General features: G+C 47.1%; 1 pseudogene; it reads right to left on the reverse strand.

The window, feature by feature from the left end:
- Positions 1 to 1112: 1112 nt before the first annotated feature.
- LOC116818747 (fibrinogen-like protein 1-like protein) overlaps positions 1113 to 13316 on the reverse strand; it is a 13380-nt pseudogene continuing 1176 nt past the window's right edge.

The raw sequence follows: 13316 nt of genomic DNA on the forward strand, positions 1-13316 counted from the left end.
ACAGGTGTGCCTGCTTCTCCTGGCACCTTTTTTCCTGAGGACATAGTTAAAAAGACTCATCCTGATCTCACCTTCAATTTTCAGCCTTTCAGCCAGCTCAGAGTGCAGAAGGGAGCACTAGGGACTGTGTGCAGGCAGATGGAGCTCAGGGTGCAGGCAGGGAGTACCTAGGGGCTGTGTGCAGGCAGGATGGAGCTCAGGGCGCAGGCAGGGAGTACCTAGGGGCTGTGTGCAGGCAGGATGGAGCTCAGGGTGCAGGCAGGGAGTACCCAGGGGCTGTGTGCAGGCAGGATGAGCTCAGGGTGCAGGCAGGGAGTACCTAGGGGCTTGCTATCCAAAAACCTAGCACCGCGTGGCACTTCAGATTAGCTGCATGCGCCAAACAATGGAAACTTCCGTAAAATTGTTGAGCTGATGGCTGAATTTCATGCTGTACTCCGGGAGCGTCTAAGAAGAGTCATCACTCAAGAAATGGACACACTCCATAGCCTTGGAAAACCTATACAAAATGAGCTCATACAGCTACTGGGAACAAAAGTCAAACAGAAGAGTGTGGCAGAGCTGAAGTCAGTAAGCTATTATTCTGGACTGCACACCTGACATCAGCCATACCGAACAAATGGTTTTAATGGTTCATGTTGTAACAACAACAGACACTAGTGAAAAATGTCCCTGCAACTGTAGGGCTGGTCTACACTACGGGAGGGGATCGATCTAAGATATGCAACATCAGGTACTTGAATAACGTAGCTGCAGTCGAAGTAGCTTAGATCGAGTTACCTCACGGCGCAGGATTGACATCCGTGGCTCCCCCGTCGACTCCGCTACCGCCGCTCATGCTGGTGAAGTTCCAGTGTCGACAGGAGCATGTTTGGGTCTCGATCTATCACGTCTAGATGAGATGCGATACATCGAGCCCTGAGAAATCGATTGCTACCCGCTCATATGGCCAGTAGTGAAGGCATACCCTGTGATTGTCAGAGAGCATTTTCTAGACTTTATTGACATCAATGATGCTACAGGAGCTAGTATGACAAATATGCTTCTTAAAAAGCTGGAAGATACGGGAATTGTGATAGTTGACATGAGAGGTGAGGGCTACGATACTGGTGTCAACCTGAGAGGCAAAAACAGAGAGGCAAAGGCACAGATCTGAGAGTTAAACCCTCGAGCTTTTTATGTCCCATGCGAGAAAGAGGAAAAATGAAAGACCTTTTTCTCTGAAAGAGCGTTAACCTTCTGAAAAGTAATTTTCTGGTTTTTGTCGGTCAGTCATCTTCCTTTAAAAACCAATCCTGTACGTTTCCTGGCCTTTTCCTCATCATGGAATTACCTCTGCTAATCAGGTGTTAGGCCGACAGCCAGTGAGGGGATGAGGTAGGATTTAGTTGCTAATTTTGGGCCTGGGATTGCCCTCGTCTACAGGCTCAAATTTTGGGGGTGGAAGAGCTGTTGTTCCCCCAGTCACACACACCTTAAAGTAGGGACATGGCCTGCGCCTATCTATAATTGCACCCTAAATAACCTCTGGGATACTTTATTTTTGTTCTCAGAAGGTGCCCATCACCATATTATCTTAGCTCACTATAGAGACCCTAAATCACAGACTCCCCAGGTTATGCTCTGGAACTTTTCCATACGAGGCCTGTGAGGACTCTGGGGGAACCCGCTTCTCTGTGAGCGCACTGTCTCCAGGGGAAGATGCTTATACAGCTTCGATCTTCCTAGATCTGCCCTCGGAGCATTCAGCATCGCCTTCCACGCTGTGCGCGTCCTGCAGTGAGTCCACCCCGATGGAGCTCCTGGGGAAGCCAGAGGGCCCTGTACCCCAACTCCGCAGTCAGCAGTGACTCTCAGCCAGCTAGTAAAACAGAAGGTTTATTTGTTGACAAGAATGCACCGGTTAGAACATAACTTGTTAGCATAGAAATCAGTGACTTTCAGCCAAGTCCATGTTGGGGCGTCCTGAGCCAGATGCTCTGGACTCCCCGTGTACCAGTGCTCCCAAACAGACTGCCTAGCAACCTAACCTCCGACACCCCCATTCCTCCTCCCCCTTGTTTTTGTCTTGCATCCCAGGCAATGAGTCACCTGGGGGGTCACCTGGTCGTATCCTCCTCCTGGGTATCAGGTTACAAAGGGCACCAATCATAGCATATGTGCTGGCAGCTGAAGCAGCCTCACCTGTATGGGGTGGTGGAGGAGGGGAGAAGGGAAGGGCAAGGCCACACTGCACTTCAAAACTTATTGAATGCCAGCTTTCTGTTACTTGGGCAGTTCTGTGGGGTGGAATGGCTGGGTGCCCGGAGGGCTCCCCCCCACCGCGTTCTTGGGCATCTGAGAGAGACGGCTATGGAACTTGGGGAGGAGGGTACTTGGTTACATAGGGGTTGCAGCAGCGGTCTGTGCTCCTACTGCCTTTCCTGCACCTCAATCTCATATCAGTTTGATCCTCCAGTAGCCTCAGCATTGCTTCCTTCCTCCTCTCATCACACTCACACCACCTATCTGCTTGATCCCACCATCTCTCTTGATCCCACCTCCTGTCCTTGCTTTCATTTTGTGCTTTCCTGCACTCTGACATTGCCCGCCTCTATGCAGTCTGCTGGGCTCTTTCAGTGTGGGAGGACCACATGATCTCAGTGAACTTTTCATAGTGAGTGCATTTTTTTTGCCTTCTAATCTTCACTAGTCTCCGGGACAGAGATGATGGGGGGGCGTTAAAACATTTGCAGCTGTGGGAGGAAAAAAAGGAAGAGTAGTATTAAAAAGGCATTTTAGAGAACAATAGGTATACTCTTTGATGGTGAGTATGCCTATTGTGCTTTCTTTACAAGATAGCATTTTGCCTCTTATATTGAGGGCCTGCTGGTTTGGCGTGAGAGACCGCACAGGCCAGGTCGGTGGGCAACAGAATTTGGCTTGTAGGCAGACATGGTAAGCCACAGTCTTTTGGCTTCTTTAACCTTCATAACGTGGGAATGGTTTCAAACAGCAGCACCCTCATTTCCCATACCAAGCACCTGTTGGGTTGGCCATTTAAAATGCGCTGGCCATTTAAAAGGAGGGGCTGTGGTTTCTGCGTTAACGTACAGCACAAACCCAACTGAACTCCCCTATACACACTAAATTCTCTGTGTGATCGCTTCACTCCTCCCCCCAACTGCAAGGCTAACAGCGGGGATGATTTCTGTTCAGCCACAGGCAAACAACCCAGCAGGAACACCTCATCTGAATGTCCCCTTAATAAAATTCCCCTTTTTCAACCAGGTTACCATGAATGATATCTCTCTACTGAGGACAACACAGAGGGATAAAGAGGATTGCCGCTTCATCCCCATAAACATTAAAAGACATTTCCAGTAGCTGTACTGGCCGCAAATGCACCCTAAGTCTTCAGGGCAAATTAATCATTAAACACTCTTGGTTTTAAACCACCTATTCTATTTACAAAGGTACACTCACCAGAGGTTCCTTTTCCATCTTCAAGGTCTGGGAGCACGCCTTGGGTGGATTGGCTCCTGGCTGATAAACAGTTCCTGTCGGGGAAAATGGTTTCTCCACTTACTTGCTGTGTGCTATCTGTAACCTTCTCCTCCTCATCTCCAAAATCTGCATCTCTGTTGCATGAGAATCTATTGACAGAGCCCACGCACAAGAGTGTGGTAGTCGTAGGGGCATCCCCTAGACTGGCATGCAGCCCATCATAGAAGCGGCATATCTAGGGCACTGACCAGGAGCAGCCGTTTGCCTCTCTGGTTCTTTGGTAGGCATGCCTGAGCTCCTTAAGTTTCACATGGCACTGCTGCGGATCAAAGAAAAACAGAGTTCTCGCTCTCAGGTTTGGGTGCAGAAAGTCAGATACTTTATTCTGAAGCAATTGCATAGCGTGCACTAGGACACAGGGTTCCCCCTTCTATGCAGGTCTCTCAAAAGAGAAACAATTGCAGCAAGAATTTACACTCTTGCTCACAGAGGGGACTGTTTGCATTGAAATCCCCTTCAAATTCCAGTCAGTTCTTTCTCTGCTTCTACATACACTCACCCTTTGTGATTCTAGCACAACTAACATCCTTTAACCTCCATTTGCATCAAGCCTTGGCTTTCAGATGCTCCATCAAAGGCTTCAACCTTAGGGGTTTTGAGTGGATGCAATGATAATACATGATGAGCATGGACATAAACGATATTACGAGTATCACATCCTTTACAACAACAATTACATAATCTTAAACTAAATAAGAACAATACAAGCAGAATCATTCCCATAGTAATAATATGACAGAGGTGTTGTACGGTTTTAGGCACAAAGCACAATACGTCATACTTAGCACATAAAGTAGACCCTCTATAAGCTGCGTGAAAAGCATTCTTTTTAACTTGATACATATTTTGAAGCATATGAATTTGCCCTCGTAATTCAGAGATTCTTTGAACCTCTGGTAACAGTGAAAGGACAATTATGAAACTGATCAGAAACTAAACTAGTCCAGTTAAAAGATACCTGAAACTTAAGGTATCTAAAACTCTAGCCACAGCCCAGTAAATAATATGATTGCCCGAAGTAGTGGTGAGATTAAAATAAATATCTTGTAACGTGGTGGCCTCAATATATACACAGTTATCATTAGCTTGGAAGAGTAAGTGTCCTGTCATGGTAGTTCCTTGTCCCATGCCCTTCCAGCAGACATTGTAATGAACAGTGACAACATCTCCTGGCTTCAGTTATGTATACACTGAAGCTATGGGGGTTCTAATGCCTAAAATGTTCATTGACTCCCTAACCCCATCCAAATATCTGGTGTTATCCCAGGAGTACTGATTGGAAACGGATTAGGCATACCGGGTAGTCTAATTCCCCAAATGTCTCGGTGAATTATCCAATCTCACATGCATCCTCCCCATGGACCTGGCAGGATTCGGTATGTGGGAGCCAACACTCCTCCAACCGGTCCATATGCTTGGAAGGAGCACTATGAACATCCGCATCTCCACCCAGAAAATCTCCAAGTATGCCTCCATGGCCACAGATCAGATGGTACTTCTGAAGTGTCAGTTAATGCAGTGGGCCATGCCTGGTGCTCAAGATTACTCCGAATGCCCATTAGCTGGTCATTCAGGAAATCCTTAATTTCTGAACATGCTAGATCCCAGCCTCTGTGATATTCAACACCATCTCTGTCAGCAACTTCTGGGTCATTTAGGTACAAGTAAAATTTCCAGTGGCAGAACACATTCTCTGAGTATGAGTCTGATTATTTACTAACTGGGTAACCAAAACAATGAGGACCCCTTCCTCCTGACATATTACAGTCCTCTGGAATGGCCATTATATCAGTCCCATTATAAAATCTTAATTTCACCTTATCATAAGCCTCTTTCCCAAATCTGGACCTTAGCATCCAAAATGTGGGTGCCTAGCATGAACCTCCAAGCTTAATTACCAGCTTGGATCTTATCTCGCTGCCACCAGACAGGAATTACAGCGCCTGCCTCGCTCTGGTCCCCCAAACTTTCCCTGGAGGGACCCCAAGACCCAGAAGCTCTGAGTCTTACCGGCAAGGGAAATACTCCACTTCCCTTCCCCCTCCCTCTCCCACCCAGACTTTCCTCTCTGGGCTAACCTGAGAGTATTGATGCAATCTCTTTACATCACAATACCAAGAAGCATATCTCCTCTATTCCACAAAGAGACAAACCCCAAATACAAGGAAACAGAAATGATTCTATCTCTCTTTCCCCCTCCCACCAATTCCCTGGTGCTGCAGAGTTTCACCCTCCGTAGATCTAACACAAAGAGAATTCCCTCCCCTTCTTTCCTTAGCCTACCCAGAGAGAAAAACTCAAACAAGTCTTAAAAAGAAAACTTTATATAAAAAAAAGAAAGAAAAAAGACATCAAAATTTCTCTGTATCAAGATGACAATAATACAGGATCAATTGCTTAAAAGAAAAAAATGAATAAACAGTCTGATTCAAAAAGATATCCAATTTGAAACATTCCAGCAAGCTACACACATGTAAATACAACCAAAACAACATAAAAGCCTATATTGTTTTTCTACCTGTACTTACAATTTGGAAACAGAAGATTAGAAGATAGAAAGAACCTTCTCATAGCTGAGAGACAGACAAAAGACACTGACCCCCAAAATTCCCTCCCTGACTTTGAAAAATCCAGTTTCCTGATTGGTCCTCTGGTCAGGTGTTTGGTTCCCTTTGTTAACCCTTTACAGGTAAAAGAAACATTAACCCTTAGCTATCTATTTATGACACACCTTCTTAAAGCTCAGTTGTAACGATGTCATATACCTCTTTCACCTCTGACCAGTCTTTTTACACTCAATTGTTTGCTTATACAGAATATTCTGAATCTTAAAAATATTTTTTTCCAAACAATATTTAAATAAGCCACTACAATGTGAAGTCCTTGGTCTTTGGGTTTTAGCAGATACATGGCATTGTCTGTATTTGGATGTGTTACAGGGGTAATAGTGTAATGGTGACCAGTCAACGCACTTTCCTGGGGAGGCTTGAGAATAATATACCAACCAAGTAGTTTAACAAGGTGAGCACAGACCAGAACCTTGGATTTTTAGGACACTAAAAACCAATCAGGTTCTTAAAAGGAAGCACCTCTGTAAAATCAGGATGAAAGGTAATTTTACAGGGTAATAAAAAGATTTAAAACACAGAGGCTCAGCTTCAAAGTTACAAAACAGGAATGAACCTTCCTCTTGGCATAGGGAAAATTCAAACGCTAAAACAAAAGATAATCTAACGCATTTCCTTGCTATGAGTTACAATTTTTGTAATTTTAGGTGTATCATTTCTGTAGGACCTGCTTTACCTGCTTGGTCTCTCTCTTTGTCTCAAGAGGAACACATAGAAAAGAGCACAAACAAAACCTTCCCCCTATATTTGAAAGTATCTTCTTTCTCCATTGGTCCTTCTGGTCAGGTGCCAACTAGGTTAATTGAATTGATTGACCCCTCACAGCTAACTGATTCTGTACCTCTGTCCAAGAGAGATTTTATATTACTGCAGACATACAGGTTGTTACCCTTGCCTTTATACATCCCTTCACACTATATTCACCAAATCTGCCTTCAGCGCTTTCTACAGCAAACACTTTAAATACAAGCATAGAGCCAATGATCATAACTTCAGACAAAAAATGATGATACGTGCATGTGAATAAGATGACTACATGCAGAATAACATAATCTTTGAAAAGATATGTTACATGGCATATCTAGCATAAAAGATATTTCACGTATGTCATATTTACACTCATAAGCATATTTCTATAAAGCATTATGGGGTGCAACAGTTCCTTTCTGACTGGTTGCTATTCTTAAAGTAAAGTAAATGCCGAGAACTGCCATCTTCATGGTGCTGGAGAACAGAGGCAGATTAAGGTTTATTGAGGTCCTGGGCACAAAGAACATTGCGTGGGGGGAGGGGGCTAGGGTTGACAGGAGTCTGTTTTTTTTACCACAACACCAGGTCGAAAAGAAATTCTGGCAGCTCCAGTCAGCTCCACTGACCAGGCTGTTAAAAGTCCCGTCCATGGTTCAGCGGGGCTAAGCCAGGCTGGCTACCTGGCTCTGCACGGCTCCCCAGAAGAAGTGACATGTCCCCTCTCTTGTTTCTAGGCACAGGGGTGGCCAGGGGGGCTCCACATGCTGTCCCTGCCCCGAGACCCAGCTCTGCTGCTCCCATTGGATGGGAACCGCAGCCAAATGGGAGCTGCAGGAGTGGTGCCTGCGGGCAGGGGAAGTGCACAGAGCCTCCTGGCCACACTTCCACCTAGGAGCCAGAGGGGGGACATGTCGCTGCTTCCGGGGAGCTGCCTGAGGTAATAGCTGCCCGGAACTTGCACCCACTCCTGCACCCCAACCCTTGCACCCCAACCCCCTTCCCCAGCCCTGAGCCGCCTCCTGAACCAAGGCTCCTTCCTGGAGCCTGCACCCCGAACCCTCTCCTGTGCCCCAACCCCCTGCCCCAGCACTGAACCCCCTCCTACACTCCGAACCCCTTGGCCCCAGCCCAGAACCCCTTCCTGCACCCCAAAACCCTCACCCCTGCCCCACCTCAGAGCCCACACCCCCCAGCCCAGAGCCAGTACCCCTCTCCCGCACCCCAACCTCCTGCCCCAGCCTGGTGAAAATGAGCAAGTGAGCGAGGATGGGAAGAGTGAGCAACAGGGAGGGGGATGGAGTGAGCAGGAGCAGGGCCTCAGGGAAGGAGCAGGGGATGGGGTGGAGCAAATGTGTTCAGTTTTGTGCAATTAAAAAGTTGTCAGCTCTAGACCCCCCAACACACCATACGGCCCCACTCCTTGCTCCTCCCCTTCCCCCATGTCCCTGCCTCCTGGTCTGGCCAGAAGTCAGGCAGTGGTAAGAGCTGCTCAGGGAGTCTGGCCTGCTGTGGGGAGCCCTGGACTCTCCACCTATCCTGGATGGCGCGCCCTGGGGGTAGGGTCGGGGGCTGCTCTTGGGCACCCTGTCTCCTCGACCAGGACAGGTGGAGGGTCCAGGGCTCCCCACAACTGCCTGGGAGGCTTTTACTACGGTCTAGGGTGACCACGCATCTTGTTTTGGCCAGGACAGTCCCCTTTTTAAGCCCTGCCCCAGACCTCCTGACTTTTTTTGGCAAAACTGGGCTTTTGTCCATGATCAGTTGGCAAGAGCCAACAGGACAAATGCCTAGTTTTGCCAAAAATAGACTCGTGGCTGGGGGCAGCCCTGCATGTGTGTGGGGGAAGTGGGGGGCTTGGGTGGCCCCTAGAAGGGAAGATACAGGGAGCAAAGGTGCAGTATGTATATATATTTAAAAGAGAGGGGGAATTTTGACTGTCTAAAAGGCCCCTTCAAATAGGGAAGGAAGGAAGGAATCCAAGTGAGAGTGAGAGGGGAGCACAGAAAAGCCTAGATAGCTTACATAGAATGTACATAGGCGGCAGGTTTGTATAATTTTTGGTGGTGCCCAAAATGGTGATGCCCCCTGCTTTCACCCTGTAAGCCGATATAAAATGAAGCTACAAGGCGTTGGCACCACAAGATTACAAGGGTCAATTAAAAGTGGAGAGTCAGAAGCAGCACTTGCCTGCTTCAATATATGGTATTATATTTTGTTGCGCCTCTTGTGATAAAGTGGGAATGGTCTTAATGTTTTCTCTGAATACTGTGTGGGTGCCTCAGTTTCCCCTGCAAGGTGCCAACTGAAGGTGTTGGGGACAAAGAGATCAGGTGGCCTCCTTCTCAAGAAGAGACAGAAAGGCCAGAGGAGGGAGTGCCAGTTTGGAGCTGGCTGGAGAAACAGGGAGAGGTCCAGAATTTGGGTCTAGGCTCCCCACCTTCCAAAATGGACCTGACTGAGGGGATCCTGTTTTCTGTACCTACAAGCTCTGTTTTGCACCGTCTTCCTGTTGTCTAATAAACTTTCTGTTTTACTGGCTGGCTGAAAGTCATGTCTGACTGCAGAGCTGGGGTGCAGGGACCTCTGGTTGCCCCAGGACCTGCCTGGGCAGACTCGCTGCAGAAAGTGTACGGTGTGGAAGGGCAAGCTGAATGCTCTGAGGTCAGACCCAGGAGGGTGTAAGCTTCTTGCCCTGGAGACAGTCTGCTCAGAGAGAGGAGGCTCCCCTAGAGTCCTGACTGGCTTTGTATGGAGTAGTTCCAAAGCATCCCAGCATCCCCTTCCACACCATGCTCTTTCTGGAAGTCCTTACAGTCACTGACACTCTCTCCTCTGGCCTTTGTCTCTTTTCCAGGCATTAGGAGGCCACCTGATCTCTTTGTTCTCCAACACCTTCAGTTGGCACCTTGCAGGGGAAACTGAGGGACCCACACAGTATTCAGATGAAACATTAAGAACATTCCCACTTTGTCACAAGAGGCTCAACAAAATATAATACCGTATATTGAAGCAGGCAAGTGCATGAATCCGACGAAGTGGGTATTCACCCATGAAAACTCATGCTCCAAAACGTCTGTTAGTCTATAAGGTGCCACAGGATTCTTTGCTGTTCTTACCCCAAGTGATGCTCCCTTTGACGTTCAGTCGAACAGAATAACAAGCCAAGTACCCCCAGCCCCACCATAGCCAGACACTCAGTTCCCACTGGAAGTGTCTTCATCCAGGTCTTTAATGGAGAACTTCATGTTGTCATGCATGGAGTTAGGATTGTTTGGGGCCATGGAGTCCCCTGCAGTCCCAGTGTAAGAGCTCAGCCTCAGTCTGTTGCCACTGGACTCATCTTCCAGACTGAAGAGGTTGTAGTCTGCATATTTCATGGTGCCGGATGAATCGTGGATGACAAACCTGACCTGGTAGACCTTCTGCTTGGCGATCTGATAGACGTACTCTGTCCCCAGCCAGTAGTCATCCTGCACATTGCCAAAGCCATACTTGTAGGTGCTCCAGGATTCAGCCCAGGTGATATGTGTGTCGTGCCGGTTCCACTGAAGGACCATCCAGTCCTTGCTGGTGCTGTTCAAGTCACAGTAAATGACAATCTGGTGCAGGTCTGTGGGCTGAATCACAAAGACACCACTGACCCTGTTCCAGGTTATCTCACCACAGTCCTTGGGCCAGACTGTCCACGAGAGAGCTCGTTTTCACTAAACCCCCTGGAACAGAAGCTTGCTCCTCCCTGGGTCAGAGAAAAAGGGCCCCTCTAGTGTGCCACGGACAGCAGTGTCTGCACTGACACCCTCCATGCTTTGCCAGCACATTGTCAAAGAGGCTTCAACAATGGATATAGACACTGAGCCCGAACCTGCTGTCACAGCCCTGGAAATAGGTTCTGCTACCCGCTCCTGGGCAGTTTATTCTCTAACTAGCTACTTTGCATCAGTACTGGATTTACCATGGCAGCACTGGTGCTATGATACCGGGCCCACCAGGGGCAGCTTTAGGAATTTTGCTGCCCCAAGCACGGGACCCCAAGTACAGTCCAAAGGGGCGTCGGCCCAGCCTGCTCTTCTTCACCCCCCCGCCCGCTGCTCGCTCTTGTGGGAGTAGCGGGCAGAAGCTTGGTCCTGCCAGCTCCTGCTGCAGCAGGGCAGGCTTTGCTGGCAACCAAGCTTCCCCCTCCCGCACCTCTTCCCCTGAGCATGGCAGGTCTGGGATGAGTCCCAGTGCTTGCAAAACTTTTCTATGTGTAGAGCCACTTTTATGGAACTTTGTTATCCCCTGGGCAAAGGCACTAAAATGAGAGCAGCCCTCACAGCTGAGAAGCGAGTGGCCATAGCACTGTGGAAGCTTGCTATAAGCTTCTCACACTTACTTACGACAGCATAACCTATGGTCAGTCATGGTAATAGTTATACTGCTGAGGACAAATTCATACTCTTCGGGAATCTCTACCTTTCATAGTACTCTCAAGTCATATCAGAAAATTGACAGACTAAGACTAAGAGTGCTAAGTGCCGGTTAGCTGTACCTTCAAAAATATGTCTAGAATCTCTATTGTGTTATTTTATACATTAATGCATTGTGTACTCACTAACTTTATTTGGACTATTGCTGATATTTAGATATTATTCTCCAGGTATCCCTAGTCTTTAAATAGGCCCCCTCGACACACCAGGCGGCCAGGCTACATAAGACCAGAAGATGGTCACTTTCCCTGTGTGGCTGCGCGGCAAGCACTGTGAAACGTATTGGAATCATCATAGGCGACGTTTCACTGACTATGCATTAGCGAATATGTGGGGTCTTTATCCTATTGTGTCCTTAACAGTCTGCCTCATCGTAACCTCCATTCTCTTTCTGACTTGGATCAGCAATCCGCCTCACCCTGCGACTTATAATCTCCCCGATGACAAATGAACTCAAGGTCAGGGACTTGCCATTGCGTCCACTGCCTCCTTTAGTGGAAGATCACTTGCGGCCATAAATACATGACGTTCCATCTTCAGGAACTGCTGTCTGTGACGATAAGTCTATGCAGAAGAACAAATGGATCATTACTTCTACACAGCCAGAAATTACTGCCTTGGAACTAGTGGATGCTCCCCAACCTATTAGGAGGAAACCAGGAAACGGTCGGACCCAATGACTATTCCAGAGGCACACAGCCATATATTCCTAGATCGGAAAAATATTTCTGGTTCTTAGCCAAAAAAAAATGTTTATTCAAATTATCAGACCCTGAAAAATTCAAATTTCTGTTGGGTTTTTTAAAAAATTGCTTCCTGCAATTTATTTCACCACTGTCTCCTAGCCACCATACCCAATATTTTACCTCCTTTTTGTCATTTTAAGCCTTTCTCTTCCATTGCTTGAACATAAGCCTCTCTCCACCTCTCTTGCTCTAGAAATGCTAGGCATGATACACTTCAGGCAATCCCATCTTTGGCCATAGGTGGACAATTTTTTGAAGTGCTGCTGAATAGCATGTGAGAGATGCCTATAGTTATGCGCTCGTGACCCAGCGCGTGAGCGCACACTAAGAAAAATAGTGGTATTATTTACTACTCCCAGCTCTAGCAATATCAGCCCACAAGCTCAATCCACTTACTTCCAGTTCTTCAAACGCTTAAAAATTAGAGGCAAATGGTCTTTCATCCAGATATTGCGCTATAATTGGCTCGAGTGAGAGAGGTGGTTAAATCTCTTAATCCCCGCGACCAGTACGTAAGTAAGTTAGCATAGTTCCAACTATCAGGTATAAATTGCTCCTTTTTCATTTTGCTAGCTGCCTTCTGAGAGCAGATGCCGAGCTCGCAGAATATAAGGTGTTAATGCACCTGCTTCAATCATGATCGATAACACTCGTCATGTGCAGATCATCCTGATCGGTCAGTCTTTATGCCCAACCAATATTCTCTACGCTTGTAGATTATGATTGGAACTTATTGTTGGCTCCACAATTATCTGTAGTGACAGTCAGGGATAAGATGTTATGGTGAGGTGGGAGCGTGACAACTCGCCTCGCAGCCAATTTCGCCAGTCAGACAACTATGCGTACACGACGGTTGATAGAGCGAGTAACCTCTATATCTCATACTAATATATACATAGCCACCAAACTAGACCAAGAGCGGCTATGTTGATTCACCACTATCATTTAACCAGATTCTTTGCTGATGGTGACTTACTGTTTGTTGTTTCTTATGAAGTTATTCCAGCCCTATTTATATGAAATGAGGCATCAGTCATCCTTACTGATACTATCTCTAATGTGTTAAAAAATGTTCCTTATGTATTGTATGACCAACATCATTTCAATAATCAGTACAGACTGGTAGAGCGCCCGGTTAGGTTGGGGATAGGCTCATGTAATCTCCCTCCGACTTGTTGTTT

Source organism: Chelonoidis abingdonii, chromosome 20 (genome assembly GCF_003597395.2).
Source record: "Chelonoidis abingdonii isolate Lonesome George chromosome 20, CheloAbing_2.0, whole genome shotgun sequence".
NCBI lineage: Eukaryota > Metazoa > Chordata > Testudines > Testudinidae > Chelonoidis > Chelonoidis abingdonii.